This window comes from Neodiprion lecontei, chromosome 1 (genome assembly GCF_021901455.1).
Source record: "Neodiprion lecontei isolate iyNeoLeco1 chromosome 1, iyNeoLeco1.1, whole genome shotgun sequence".
Classification (NCBI taxonomy): domain Eukaryota; kingdom Metazoa; phylum Arthropoda; class Insecta; order Hymenoptera; family Diprionidae; genus Neodiprion; species Neodiprion lecontei.
Genome location: NC_060260.1, coordinates 27,038,489 through 27,054,291, shown reverse-complemented (window position 1 = coordinate 27,054,291; position 15,803 = coordinate 27,038,489). Strand labels below are relative to the sequence as shown.

The 15,803-nt window shown below is 38.6% G+C and overlaps 1 protein-coding gene across 4 annotated transcripts in view; it reads left to right on the top strand.

Annotated features, from left to right (window-relative positions):
- The window catches only part of LOC107226406 (bifunctional heparan sulfate N-deacetylase/N-sulfotransferase), an 81,616-nt gene that overhangs the window by 49,953 nt on the left and 15,860 nt on the right, over window positions 1-15,803 (top strand). The gene's annotated exons all lie outside the window — the stretch shown is intronic.

The following is a 15,803-nucleotide window of genomic DNA, read 5'->3' as shown; positions in this document are numbered from 1 at the left end:
TATGTATAATGCAGGAAAAAAGAAACTGAGAGCAGACGGATTTGTTATACTTGCAATTGGTAGTCGAGGAATTTACATCGTTGTATATAATAATTATACACATTTATACGGATGCGAATTGTTATTATTCCTTCATCTCGAACCGAGTTTTCCCCTCTCGGAATCGAACAGAAATTTAATAAAATTTAATGCAATCGTTTCGTTTCTTTATACAGTTCAAAATAATTCATTTATTTGAAGCTATAGCAGCTGGCGGCAGAGTTTATCTTTACTCGCTACTGTAAAACTGAGAGAACAATTCCCACAATGCATTTATTTTATTTATTAAAAATAGAGTTTTGACAGCTTGAAGCTCAATCCGGATCATATAAAGCGATTTTTCGAAATGTGCTAAATGAAAGAAAAAGAAGGAATTAAAGTGAACTAATTCTCATAGAAAATTAAGAACAGTAATACGCAAGTCTTTAAATTTTTTCTTGGAAAATATAATCTGTCTAGTTTTTAACTTTGACTGTTACTACGCACAATATTTTCAAAAAAGCCAAAATCGATAATTCAGTTCGTACTCGTAAAATTATTGCACGTGTTCCGCAAATGGACATAATTCGTAGGAATTGAACTTGACTGCCATTCCTTACATGAAATCAATCGACATCAGCAATAAATTTGGTCAAAGCGCAATAGTAAAAATGATAAGAATCGTAAACGCTTGATGTCGAGAGGTCGTAAAATAATTTTTTAAATAACTTGACTTACGCCTCTACGGCAGCACCATGTCGAAAATCGTGGCTTACACGCTTCTTTCGTATTCCATATTAGCCGTAAATTCTACGCGACCTGCATGCAAAACCTTCGCCCTCCAGCTCGTCAGGGGAAAATTAATTACGGCACGTCGAAGTTATTTTCTACCGTATATTAACTGACCGATAATATCAAGTAATAATATATGGATACCCCCATGTGGACGAAGGACGATAGCTTCTGGACCCCGGGGATTTTCCATGCATTAACGTTTCGCGCACAGGCACAAACGCGTGTCGATATTCGTGCGCGCAAACACAAAGTCCCGAACGATATGATCCACAGGATTTCGGATCGAGGTGCGCTCACGGCTGATAATTCAAAAGCCAGTTCGCTTTATCCGTGTATAAAGCAATTTCATAATCGATAACACCGAAGCCCGATATCTGCTTCAGCGTGATTATTAGATTGGGGCGGACGAAAGCTCGATCGGGGACTGAAATACCGCGAATACGACAAGAAAGTCCCAGTGTGGAAAATTGTGAATTTCATTTTAGCGCAAGCGCCGGAGTCGTTTTATTGCACTGTTTAAAAATGGCTTCGAGAATATATACCGTTCTACAATATATGAAAAACAATATCTTGTTAAAGTTGTCCCGATTTTTAGTAGAATTGAAAAAAATGTACTTGCACGCAAACGTAATGAGAAGGATAAAATTGTTGAAAACAGCGTTGTTTGAGTTTCGTCAAAACAATATTTGAATCTTTTGTCTTATCCTAAAAACTTGTTATACCATTTAAAAAAAATGCTTGGTTTCGACAAAGTTTATTCGATCCATCGTCGGAATTAATTGACGACTTGATATATTGTGACTTTGTTCTGAATTTTGAATTTCTAAAATCTTATACAGAGCTGTAGGCATAGTAAGTTTGAAATTCGAAGCATGAGATGTTGAAAATTTGAATAAAAAATTGTGCGCGCAAGAAAAAAGAAAAATCTCAACGATACAGTTTCCATCATCAACCAGCAGAAGACGTGCATTTTCTCAGAAGCTCGTCACACGTTTCTGAACTAACAAACTTAGCGTCATCACTAATTCACGCCGTTCCGTTTTTACACAAGTACACAAGGTATATACAATATACATTCTTTTCTCGTTCTGTACGCATCATAATATACTCAAATCCGGAGATAAAATTTCCATCCTTCCGGCTTGCACCGTTGAGAGAATGTTATTATTTCTTCTCCGGGCACCCCCTTATACTCCCCAACAGCAGCCCCTTAATTGCGTAACCACGAGGTCCACGAGGCCGCAGGGCCGTATTAATATTAAGCGCCCTCGACGCACGAGGCGCGCGGGCATTCGTTAAGATAATCACCGGAGACCCGAATAAATTCAAGCCCCCGTTCCACCCTTACACTACCGCCGGTCACACCCCGCAGCTTTTGCAAGCATGAATTAAAAGCTATCCTCTTAAAGCTGCAGTAACGAAGGACAGCAACAGCAACGCGGATAACTCGACACCGGCCGAGCCTAGCTTTTGCCGTTTCAAACCATTGCTAAATTACCGTGGCGAAGCTAATATCCCTCGCGGTTTTCGCCTAATTATCCCTGCAGGATCCTCTATTAATTGACGTCCCGGGATCAGAGCGGCCGCCGAGCCCTGGTTTTACAGGACGACCGTAGGTACGGCAAGCGGATTACCGGATCTTCGGCTCTGCGGTTTAAAGCTGGCGAAAAATCGAAAGAGCTCGTCTCGTGTATCCAGATTTCATTAACTTTCGAACTCTCGTTACATGTGTGCTTGCCGGACGATCCTCCAACTTTTTTTTAATAAAATCAGCTTTTTACCGGAAATATTTCCATTTGATCACAGTTTGGATATTAATCTTGTACGATGTAACACTGACCATGAGAATTATAAATCGTCATACAAACACTGTGAGCAATTTTATCACAATTTTGAATTGAACCTTTTACTTTGAGTTTTTATGACTTCCCGTCTTCGCAAAAACAATATGATGTAGGTAATACCTTGTTTGTGGATAAAAAAAAGTTTCGTCTTTCCGAATATGTAATACATTTTTAGATAGATTCTCAGGAACTTGGGATCCCGCTTTCGTCCCACTTTAAAACTTCAGGGTTTAATACGAAATATGTGCTTTTTTTTTACAAACAAATATAAATAACCCATTTTTCTGACCCGTCGCGGGTATTTTTTTTTTTTTTTTCTTTTTACAGTTCCTAAGTATCTACCTGAAAATGAATTTCATATTCTAAAATTTCAGACTCTTTTATACGCCAAACGTATGCTAGGTCATATTATCTTCTTGCAACATGAAGTGCTCAACGTTCGAAGACAAAGGTTCAATTCGAGCATGTGATTAAATTGATCAACGTGTTTCTCGTAGATCGTAAAGCCTGAGGACCTGAAGATTAGAGTATTTTTATATCATAGTACAGTTCACTATAAGATCTACCCAAATTGCTGTACGGTTGAAATTTTGGCCCTAAAAAACTAACCGAAAGTTGCGTATCGGCCCGCCTACTTGTATATTTATATCTAGCGTTTTTGCGTGACGTGACTGAAAAGTAACTAAAAAATTTAACAAACAAGGGCGAAAGAATCTTGTTTTCCTTTCCCTCTTTGATTCTTTTTTTTTTTTTTTATACAACTCTTGTTATTTATCGCCGGATTTTCAAACTCTCCATAATGTTTGGTTCATCAAGTTCTCGTCGACAACGTTGACACGAATTTCTGGAAGTTGCTAAAATTCATTACTGATATCAATGTATAAATATATATATTTAGTTATTTATTTATTTATTATGTACTTACTTTGCCCAGATAAATTATAACATAATCAAGAGAATGAATCAATGAAAATCGTTCAATCAACCAGCTCTGGTTTGCAGATATTCACATTTTCACTTTCAGATATTCAGAAACTTCAGGCGGTTCTGTAAAAATTTCTTGTTCGTAAAAAATATGAGATAAACACGTTTTTCATATTCTTGTTACAATTGTTTGCAAACCCAAACGTTCAATAATATTTGTGAACCAACCAGGTAGTCGAGAGATTCTCACATATCCGAAACGCTCCGTCAGATTTGTATTTTTTTTTTTTTAACTTTCGAATTTAACAAGTACTTTTCAATTTTATTCAAGTGTAATACGAGCTACTTGGGGTAAAATAATCAGAGAAGAAAATGACATCGAACAGGTAATTTTCGCTTCAATTTCCTTTTTTTTTTTTCTCGCAAACGACGATGATTAGGGAGTACAGAGTTGCGATCAATAATTTGAGGCAACGGTTAATCACCATGCTTAATTATTCACCGTGCCATTCATCCCTGCATACATGCACAGTACTTGAAAATAAAAACGAAGAAAAAAAAGTAACGAATGAAAAAAAAAAAGAAAAAAATGGAATGGGCAGCATTTTACTCGAAATATAATTATATCGCTGATCTCACTTGTTCCCGACACATCACCGGCTGCCTGGTCCGTGAACTATTTCCGCATTTTCCGGCATATTAGCTTCATTGCCGGGGTGCGGCTGGACTTCTCACATATGTTTTTTTCCCAGAGATATTCTCCGCGGCATGCAGTTCGTTTATTTCCGCCGTTGCATAACACCTGCGGACACGGATGGATTATACCGTATATGCCTGCGTAATCCAGGCTCGCGGATGGACGAGGGTCCAGGTATTCCTGAATTTATACGGCAGGGGGGCGGTGGTAAAGATAACGGCTTAACGCGGACAGCATACATCCACGACCTTTAATACTTTGCTTAATTACTCCGTTATATGGACCGCAATAACCCGGGTTAGCCGCACGCTGTCCTCCGCGTTATTCAAAACTTGATAGAGTCATTCGCGGAACGATACCGCATATATTATATACCTACGCGGCATTGATACTCGTCTCCGTGTAACAATTTAGGTAGGGTGCGGTTATTTATCGAACTCGAGGATTTCAAAATATGCGGATTTCGCATCGTGTTCGAGTACTCGAAATTTCTATCTTCTCGCTTACTTTTACGGGGTGCCAACACCCACGAAACGATTCACGGGTTTTCGAAACTATGTAAAGTTTGCCAGCTACGTAACGTTTTGGGAACAAAAAAAAAAATTATGCTTGTATGAGAATTCGATTCGAAAATAACGCTACGTTACGCGATATCTGTAAAACAGATTGCCTGTTAGTGACAGTATTTAGGCAGTGGTTATTTTATGCTTCTATCACGTCTTGTTTCTCAGGTACCCGCCGATAACTTTTTTAACGACCCTCATCTTACGCATACGGTAGAACTCCGATTAATCCGGCTGCTGCTCGGGATCGAATAATCCGCGGATAAATGAAATCGCGGTTAATCCGAATTACAAGTAATTTCCGATCGATCGACTAGCGATTGTCGAGTATCAGATGTAATCCCCGGGTTGTGTCACAATTATAATTATTAGTAACCGTACTTGAAAAATAGTACGTGTTAGAAAAAAGAAAACTGACGTATGTATTCTTATCAATCCATAAGTATAAATAAATAAATTTAAAATTTTGAAGAGGGTATATTTCATTTTTTTTTTTTTTTTTCCATTTGCATCGTAGCGTAATTATTCATATCTCGTTCGCCTGCGTGATGAATAATCTTGGTGAATGAATTTTTTTCTGTTATATTTTAATGGAATTGAACTCCGCTTTACATGAAAAAAGTTTGTCGAACAAGCTTACATATACATGTATTTACGTTAAAATTTGTTCGTTATGAATATATATTTGACGAACAAAATACGGAGGGCTCATTATTCAATTAAATTCAAAACCATATTTGGATAGCATTTTAGATTATTTTTTCTAGAACTAACAACACTTATTGTTATACGGAAATTAAATTCAACGTGATTATACCTCTTTTCATAGAATTCTAACTGGCTGGGTTATTACATGAAGTTCAAATACTTGTAGCTTTCTCAGACTCCAAGCATTAGCATTCCATTTGTATATTAATGGCTACATCAATTTTCTACAAATAAATTGTTGTCCCTCTGTTTTCACTTGGATGAATATTATAATAACAGAATTTTCGCACAAATAGGATTTATACTAGAATCGTTAGCGAAGGTAACATTTCCAATGGAGTAAAACTCAAGTCCTCGAACAAATCATTTTGCTAGAATACGAAGTTTATGATACTTGAAATTTTGGAATGTCGTCATCTTCCGAATGCATTACGCATGTTTCATAGATAGAACAATTAAACACATAATTCGAATACTACTTTTCATCCGAAATTATCTCATTATAATTCCTCTCGAAGTAATACATTTCTTCTAATTATCATTTAATTATCGCGATAACGCGAGGCCGCAATTAGAACGCGTCGGCGAATTATAGCCCCGGTTTTGAATATCATCGATTTTCCATCATCGGAGGTGCTTTCATAGCCGGGTGCAAAGCGACAGACAATATCCGGCCGACTACTCCTCATTTCCTCGTTCATCCGTTCGTTCATTCGTCCATTCATCCGTTGATTCATTCATTCATTCATTGGTTTGTTCTCTTTCTCTCCCTCCCCCTCACTCTCTCTCTCTCTCTCTCTCTTTCTTTCTCACGAGTCCCCGACTCCTTTCGCTCATCAGCCGCAGGTTATACGGCCCATGTTCCATTCAACTCTGGATAAATTCTCCCTGTCCAAATCTACTTAATGGTGAAATGGGCTGCAGGAGCTCAGAGGTCGAAGGTAATATAGGTATAAGACAGGCTGCCGTCGTAATATAGCACGCCTATACCTCATGCACGTCGATAAAGGGACGGCAAATACGACGCAGAAATCGGATAATCAAATCCTAAGTTTATTAAGATGATGCTATAGTCCACCCCTTACCGACTGAGTAAAATATCAATTATTCTTATTATCATCAATGCCCTAGGTAGCACTGGTGTGAAAATTCAGCAGTTGGTGCAATTTTTACACACATTACAGCCATCTGAAAACTTCCAATTTTTAAGGAATAAAAAAAAAAAAAAAGAAAAATTGTTGTATATTAATGGTGGTAACAATGCTTTGTTACAGAGGTTTGGAAAGCTTGAAGAATCAGCTTTAGGCATCTACGCATAAGTTTGAAAAATATTAAACAGTTTACGAGTATTTTAACTGTTAACGAAAGGTAAAATATTCCCCCATTCAACGATAGAGAAATAAAAAAACAAACGAGCGACTTTTTAGACTTGATCTAGAGCACTCATCTTTTGGGAGGATCTTTTTTCTACCAAACACTAAATCATGAAATGTAGTCGCCTGTAATTTTCTACTACTTACATATATGCGATTTTCGTTGTCGATAAATTTCATTTTTTCTCTTGTGTATGCAAGGAAACTGTGCATTGTGTATAGGTACACTTCATAAAAAGAACTCAGAACTGACTTATGCAATAGCAAAGAGACGAGTGAAACGGATCATCAGCATGGCATACCTTCGACGTTCGTTCACACTTGTTCTATTGATCGGTAGACAGTTGTGGGAGGTTGAAATAAATTCTGAAAGACGGGCACTTTCGAGGATGCAACACGCAAGTAACTACCGAGGATGTCTTCTTCCTATCTGACCGCCCCCCCCCCCCCCCCCCCACCCCCCATCCTGTTTCTTCGATAACTTGCGATTCCAATTCACGCGACAGTTTTCATAAAATCTTGGAAACCATTGTGTGTGGACCGACAGTTTTGTAAAACACACTTTGGGAATGAGGTCAGTTATACGAAAGCGCAGAAAAAAAACAAGTGCGTAATTTTTATAAGAGTGAAATATTTTCAGCATACTTATTGTTAAATGATGAAATTTCATGAGGCTGATATTCGTGTATTCTTCGCGTTAATATAAGGAAATATGAGGGAGAAAAATCGTTATTATTCAGTTTTAGAACGACTTTCAAGGAGTTGGCTTTTCAGAATAAGAATATTTTTTGTTTGTCATGATTTACTAAATTTCGAACGTTGCTAAAGGTGCAAAAAAAATGATTTTTCCCTTAACACGCGTCGTTAATGTAACGTCACTAACTTCATTCTCATGAAATTTCAAAATCTGACCATGCACAAAAGCTGTCCACTATATCGGTTCCTGAAATCGACGATATTTCAAGTATCTAAGAGAATCAACGTGTCGCGATTAAGCCAAGCAGGGAAAAATCTGCCATATTCCATTTATAAATGAAACGGGTCTGCTGATCCCTTGCGATTCGACCGGTGTTGGTTGAAGGAGATGAGAGAAGGGTTGAGAAGCGTGAAAGAATTGAGGCAAAGCAAAGAAAGGAAACGAATACGAAGAAAGAGACCGAGAGAGAGAGAGAGAGAGATGGGAGAAACTGGGGGGTGGCATATGAATTCACATTCGGGGATGAAGCCTAAAAGTGTATAATATATAGGTTGGTGCAGAATTCATTCATTCATGAATAATTTTCAGTCTTCTTATACCGCTCAGCATTGTTAGCTCCGTCTTCTTTGCGCGCGTTTTCCCCTTGGTCTCGAGACGCTCAGGTCCTCTCAGGCTCCTAAGGTTGCTCGCAGTACCTACTTCATAAAAATTCATGTTACGTCCTTCTCCTAACGGTTGGAACTCGCTCGGAGACGAGGAGGAAGAGGAGCGATGAGAGCATTCCTTGCAGCTGTATTATTATAGCCTTACTGCCTAAGACTGTGCTTCAACCCTTTATATTGTCGGTTACACTTTTTCCCCATTCAAACTTTATTTACTTATTTATTTATTTATTTATTCACTTCTTCTTTTCCCATTTTTTTTTATCTCCTCCTCCTCATTGCCCCCAGTTTGACACCACTTTTAACACGGAGGAATCAGGCTTCCCAATGGATGCCGTGCGTATTGTTGACCCCCTATTAATTGCAAATTTGTTCTAGCTTATCATTTTCTTTTACCAAGCGGCGTATGATTTCGCTTATATAACCAAGAGTTCAAACGTGTTTCTAAACGTTTTTGAAAGTGGTTTTCACGAGCGAGTGTTTCACTTTTTCTTCGAATTAATTCTTTTTTCGATTTTCTGAAAATTTCTTATGATTTAACGACAGAGTGTTCAATTGAAATATATTTCGGGCTTGTGTCAAGCCAGCAATGATAACGAGGAGTTACCGTGTTTACTTTAGAACGGTATAGTATCTTACAGTTGGAATATGATCGGAAAATTGCACATCTTCATATGCATAAAGTTGAAACGGTACAAAACGCAATCGGAATGGTGTTGGTTTTTTCAAAACTTGAGCCTTTTCTCGATCCACCGGAAAAGGGGGTGAAAATTTGTTCCTAAACCTCGACGAATTTCGGTTATTTTTAGTCCTGAGAAAAACGCCCCCGCGTAGACACTCGGGGTGTTGTAAATATAGCCTCGTGACTTCCTCGGCAGTGGTGGCTGTTTAAAACAGGCGGATTGATGTTTATTACGTTTTCGCGCCTGGGTAGGAAAAAAGGGTAAAATTACAGAAAGAAAGAAAAAGAAAATCCCAACCGCTACGACGAAATCAATTATTTAAACAAATACGTTCGAATTTTACAGACCTACATTACATAACGCCGAGCCGAAGATTCGCGACGTAGTTCAACTCGAGTCGTTAATGGAGTGATTAAAAATTTAATCACTGCATCTACACCGACTAGACCGTTCAATTTTCATCCATTATATGTGTACTTGATACAGCGCAGAGTTGGTGTTTGGCCGGTGGTCGCGTTTTATTACTCTAGTTTTCGCAGCCCAGTATTTTCCAACCGTTGCACAAGCCCCGTCTGTGGTGTAATTTAATGGACTCTGTCTGGTCTCTTCATTACCTTCTTACACGTCGATTCAGGGACATTTATATTTGACCGAGGAACTTTATGTGAAGGAATTATTTTACTGTCGTTGAATTATACGTAAGTACATAGATTATATTTGCTCGATTAAAGCTCGCAATGTGGCTGTAAAAAGTGGTGAAAGATCTAAGAAGAGTGACAGCGACTAGGGTTAATTCTCCGAAAGAAAAGTTGTTTTCATTGATTTCCAGCGATCGTTTCATCCGATTTACACAAATTTTCATTCTTGATCGAGAATTCGCGCATTGGCCAATATTGATTTTGAATTAGTTCCAAGTGTAATATAATCAACTCTATCGAATACATGCTATCGAGTTATTTTCAGTTAATATTAATCCTACCATCTGTTGTCGTTTTTGTTTTATCATCATCTCTCCTGAAATTAATGTCCAATATCGTTTGCGATCCAATATATTCATTATTTCGAATCAGCTTTAATGTTTCGAAATGCGCGAAAACATCAAAACTTAGGCAACCCGATTTCGTCTAGATTCTATTTGTTTGAACATTGATTCAATGCTTAGTTTTCTTTTTCGGTTCCTTCCCCCGCCGCGTCCGCTCGAATGTTTGTTCATTTTTTTGTTCACCAGTCTGCGCCCTGCCAACACTTATCATCTCAATTCCTCCTATCCTTTCAACTAACGTCTCTCACTTCTTCAGTCATCAATTAAATTATAAATGTCTTCCAACGTTCCGAGGAATAGTTGGCGAGCCGTTATAACGCGTACATGGACGTTTATGCGCTGGTACAACGACACGCACACACACACGCGGGCTAATGTATGAAAACCGAGCGAAGCTGTTGGTAAACCTTACAAAAGAATGAACGGCGTAGCTCGGTAGAAATCTTGACAATACGCGAGTGAAAATGGCCGTGTTCATGCCAGGGCGCACAATACCTTCGTAACGCAAAGAGATCCTTTCAAATTAGATTTCATCTCGAGATATAAGCAATCCCGGTCTAGGCTTAACAAAAGGCTATTTGGTTGGCAGGTACCAACCGACCGCCCCATGGCCCTAGTGATTTTGCTTTCTTTCCCTTAATACTCGCGATCCCATTTCGAAAGATTCGTGGTACATATATATATATATACATATGTTATATATTTCTTTTTTTCGGGTTTCTTCCTACCACCATTATAATGCAATGTACTAAATGCGGATGTGCGTGTAATATGACTTGTCAGCGCAATGATCGATATTTCAAAGCAGGTATAACGTGGGTATATGTAGGGTCGAAGGAGAAGAAGATGGCGAAGAAAGAAAGGAAGGAAGGAATCGTATTTGTTTTCTATCGAGCCGCGTCACCTGCTACGCAATTCGACGACGACGCCGCCGTTTTATTTCTTCCTTTCTTCTTTTCCGACTTTCAGTGTACTCGTCCCGGCCCTGGACTCTTTCGGGTTAAACTCACGTTTAATCTCCGAACGAATCGGTGTTCACGAGCCCGACGGCTCGTAGTTTCGGTATCGGTATTTTCGTCCAAATGCTTGTGTGAAGTCAAGGAATAAGGTAATCTGTTTCGATGGCTGCAGATTGCGGAGGGAAAAAATCTTTGATTCGTTACAATTTGTTTATTTATTTTTTAATTATTATTATTATTAATTTGTTTATTTTAGGGTTTCGTATCTCTAAAGGAAGAAACGGAACCCTTACAGGATCACTTCGTTGTCTGTCTGTCTGTCAAGACCCTTTTTCTTTACCTTTTTCGTTACCGAAAACTAATCAACGGTTTGAAAATCGATATTCGGACATCAATTGAACCCGATAAAATATATCGGTTGGTAAAAATGTTGGTAGAATCTGGTAGTACAAACGTTAAATGGTAAAGTCAAATATCAGTTTTCTTGAAACAGTTTGTGATCAATTTGGAACAAAGCTATGACATTTATGGTATAGGCTTCGTACTTATGAGTTTGAAATTAATAACGTTATCGTAACGAAACATTGGGGAAAAAATCAGTATTTTCCCAATTTTACAATGATTTTTAAGGAACTAAGATTTCGAAATATGAGTATGTTTTTTTTTTTATTACGGTTTACTGAATTTCAGACAATTCTAAAATGGAAAAATAACGGTTTTTCCTCAGCATGAATCGTTACGATAACATTACTAACTTCAATACGATTCGCACTTGCGGGAGTGACCAGGATTTTCTTTCTTTTTATTCTTTCTCGCCTTCTTTCGATCCACAACCTACGAAATACAGCTCGACCGAGTAGTTGTAGTAGTATTAGTAGCAACACCGTCTGCGCAGTAATAAACTATATTCGACGTATAAGTTTCGACACACCATTCCGGCATGTATCTGTGCATGTATGTTCAAATATAATACAGAAGTAGACGTATACCTACAGTTGAGGAAAGTTGCAATATAAGTTCAGCCCGATGGAACAAACCCCAAGGAGAAAGATGGCGACCTGAAAGTTTTTCTTTCCTCAAAGATTGCAGAAGAAAGATCTCGGGAGAGATCGTCCGATGGTTGAAATGTCCGCCAAGGTGAACGCAAAATTTATCCATTTACTTTGAACTACGCTATCGTGTGTTGTTGAAATTATCACCGGATTTACCTACGCGAATTTTTTGTCGCTGATCGTTACGCGGTACTTTCTGCAATTCAATTTTATATCGCAATTGCTGATATAACCTGAAATGCCCGATACATATTTATCTATCACGATTTATGTTAATAGTCGTACTACTTGATGGGTACTTATATTACATATCTTTGTCGACGTTTACTTAACGCCGCCGCAATGTCACATGTTGCATGTTGCAGTCGAGAGTGCACAGAGTTGACCAACTAGTCGCGTTGGTAATAGACGGCTAATTAAGAGGATGAATCGAATAAAACTTTGCACGAAAAAAATCGTGAAAATAAGAGAAGTAAACGACCGAGCCGTTGTAACGAAGTCACAATTATAATAATCACGACATGTATAATTATATAAGTAATTTATGACGATCATATTTTAATAAAGTTTCAAGAAGTCGAATTAAAATGTGAAAGGAAATCGAGTCTACCTTGGTCGTCGTGAATTTTCATTTCACTTTTATTCATTTCCGTTTCGTTCTTATTTTTTTTTTTTTCTTTCGCCGAAATGAGAATGTGATTACTGTAAGCGAAACGACGAGAAAGAGAACGATTTCGACTTCGGTAAAACGGGATAAACCACCCGCGGCATCGCGGGAAGAGAGTGTTTGAGTTTCCTCATTAACAATTTTCTTTTTACCGTCTGAATTATTTTTTCCTTACCTTCGTTACAATCGTTATTTTTTTTCTTCTGAAAATATTTTTCATCCTTTCAACGAAATTATCGAACCGATCAATGGGTGACAATATTTTTTTCCCACATATACCGCTTGTACATACCTTAACTGATTGAAGTTGAAGTTTTTCCTGCAAACAAATGAATGAAATTCCGGAAAATTGTCCGCTTGAACGAACCAAAACTTGTCTTATGGCAACTTGTTTCTCATCAGTTGTGTGTGAAAGTCCCGGAAGTGAACTTTTCAAGGGGGGCAGGGGGGAGGAAAAAACAAACAAATGGAAATACAAAGTTTAGGAGGAACGAGAAAACCTCCAAGTCTGAAGTTGTATCGTGGGCTATATTTATTGTTATTGTTCTTTTTTGTTTTTTTTTGTTTTGTTTTTTTTTATCGTTTTCTTTATCAACAGAATTTCTCGATAACGAGACAAAACAACGAGGAAACAAGTATTAGCGGCTTAAAATTTTGCTCGAGATAAATTGTTAATTGATAAACTTATTTGCTGCATAAAAATCGGGGTGAATTATTATTTATAAATATCGTGCAGAAACGTGTAACTGCAACGCGTCTCCCGGTATTTTGTAGTCATGTAACAATTAATCCTACACATGCCCAACGAATACACGAGCAAGCCAACTATAACGATCAATTCGCTGCTGTGTTAAGCTACTGATTTTCAATCACCGTTCCACCTTGTTTTGATTTTAAATTGTCGTTTATTATGCCTCTAGTTAGGAGTAACGAAGCCATATGTTGGGTCGTGTCTCGTTTCCTGTATTAGGTGTACCCACCTTATACTGGCACAATTATCCGAGCCCAGAGTTCAATCAAAAACGGTCGCAAAAGAAATCGCGAGGAAAAGTCAAGTTGATTCGCGATTGGAACAGCTGAATCAATACCGATAAAATTATGATCAAATTTTGAAATTTTCAGAATTTCAAGAGTGGAAGTTTAAAACCTTGCGCAGATGTTTTTTTAATGATTTGGAACAGATCTGGGGGGCGTCACAACGAACATCCCCCCCCCCCCCCCCCCAATTAGTACCACCCTAGTACGTATATGACTTATACCGTAGGGGGATGTACGTGTCAAAAAATGAATGTAATCATGGAACGTATACAGTAGGCGCATACGCTGTAAAGAGATACAGTCGTTGAATAATAATGCTTGATAGAAGGGGACGCGCGTGATGACGCAGGAAGGTGTGAATGTATGCAAATTAGGGGGTTGGCAGATGCGTTAGCCAAGAGATTCATTCTTCGCTGCCACCTGCAGAAGCTGCAGAGTCAGGCGTGTGCGAATTTGCGGATCCCTCAGCGTCTGTCGCGATAATGGAGATACGCGGCAAGGTCCCTCCTTAACACGCGTTACACGTGTTCCTGTTAAGGAGCGTTGCGATGAGCTTTAATCTCTCGTGTTTGCATAACACCGCGTGTGTGCAACCAGGACGGGGATTATCAGTAATAAATAAAGTGGCAGTGCAGGCTGTTGCGCCAGGTGGATGAAACACGCGGACGCAGCCACAGGGAGCAGCAACAGCTGCAAAATCTCGGATGACGAGGAGAGGGAAGAGGGAATGAAAGAGGATGAGATCTCAACTCGAGCAACTAACTTCCGGCCCCTCTGGGATTTCAAATCTCTTACTTTCTATGTTAATTTTCTATCTTTCTCTCTATCTCTCTCTTACGCCGGTACGACGAACGACTCGAAGGAAGAAAAAAAAGATATCCTTTGAAGATGCCGAACTGTTCGTGCTGGAAAGAATCCTTCGAGCGAGCGGAAAAATTTTTACTTCCGAGTAAAATAAAATTAAATTTCTGTATATTAAGGACAGTTTTATGAGGCTTTAATACGTCTGTATGAAAGAAGCCAAGTGGAAATTCTGATTCAGTCACATTGGCAATTTTTGTTTCTTCACTCGCTTAAGCACCTTGAAATCATCGGCGTAATCGTCAGGCGATATGTATACTATACATTGATTTATCGATCATCGCGAAGTGACGAATCAAGTGAACGACAAATCATCGCTTTTCAGAAATAATTACATAACGTGAAATCTGCTGTCGCAGCGCTGGCTTCCGTAAATCGATCACCAACTATGAAGCGATCTGTGTTACCGACTAACCAGTGCTCCGGTAGCACAGTGGCAAGGTGTCGGCTTTCGAACAGCGAGATCCGCGGTTCGAACCAAACAGCGTTGATGAAAAATTATTTGATCTTGAATATCTTTCATTTTCTTTGATTAAAGCATCGCGAATTTCGTAATTTGATTTAGGATCGGTGTCTGATCGGGTCGTCGATGATGTTAAAACTGTTCCTGGAAGTATTCCGAGGGAATACGATGTCAGTGAACCAAATGTTTCAAGACGGGACTGAGACGCCGTAGGAGACATCGATCCATATTTCGTACAAAACGTCTTCTGCCATTAACTTTCCAATCGTATAGTCGAAATATTTGCAATTAAATACCGTCATTAAATAATCGTCAAGTTTTTGCGATGCCATCCAAGTCTAATTATCCGTCAACACTTGTCTTCTTAAGGTAACTTGGATTTATTGTTAAAAAAAAAAAAAAAAAAGAATATATGTGTGAACTAAACTCCATTCGGCTTGCTTAGGTACCCTATCTAATTTACAGCGCCTGTACGGCATGTAAAATATGTTATGTGACGGTACTCGACGTTCGCTAAATTTCAAATAGTGCTTAATGGTCTGGTATATATGGAAAGCCTGCAACTAGTAGCAGTAATAATTAACGCCGCTAACGACACCAGACTAGGTTCTACACGACCGTTAGACCTAACAGAAACTGGAATCTGAGCGTGTAATCAGTTAATCTCACGAGTACCAGGTTACGCCTCTATCAGATGCGACATGGTCTTTACCGCACGATTATAGGCTTCGTTGTATACTTTGGACGAATAAATTTG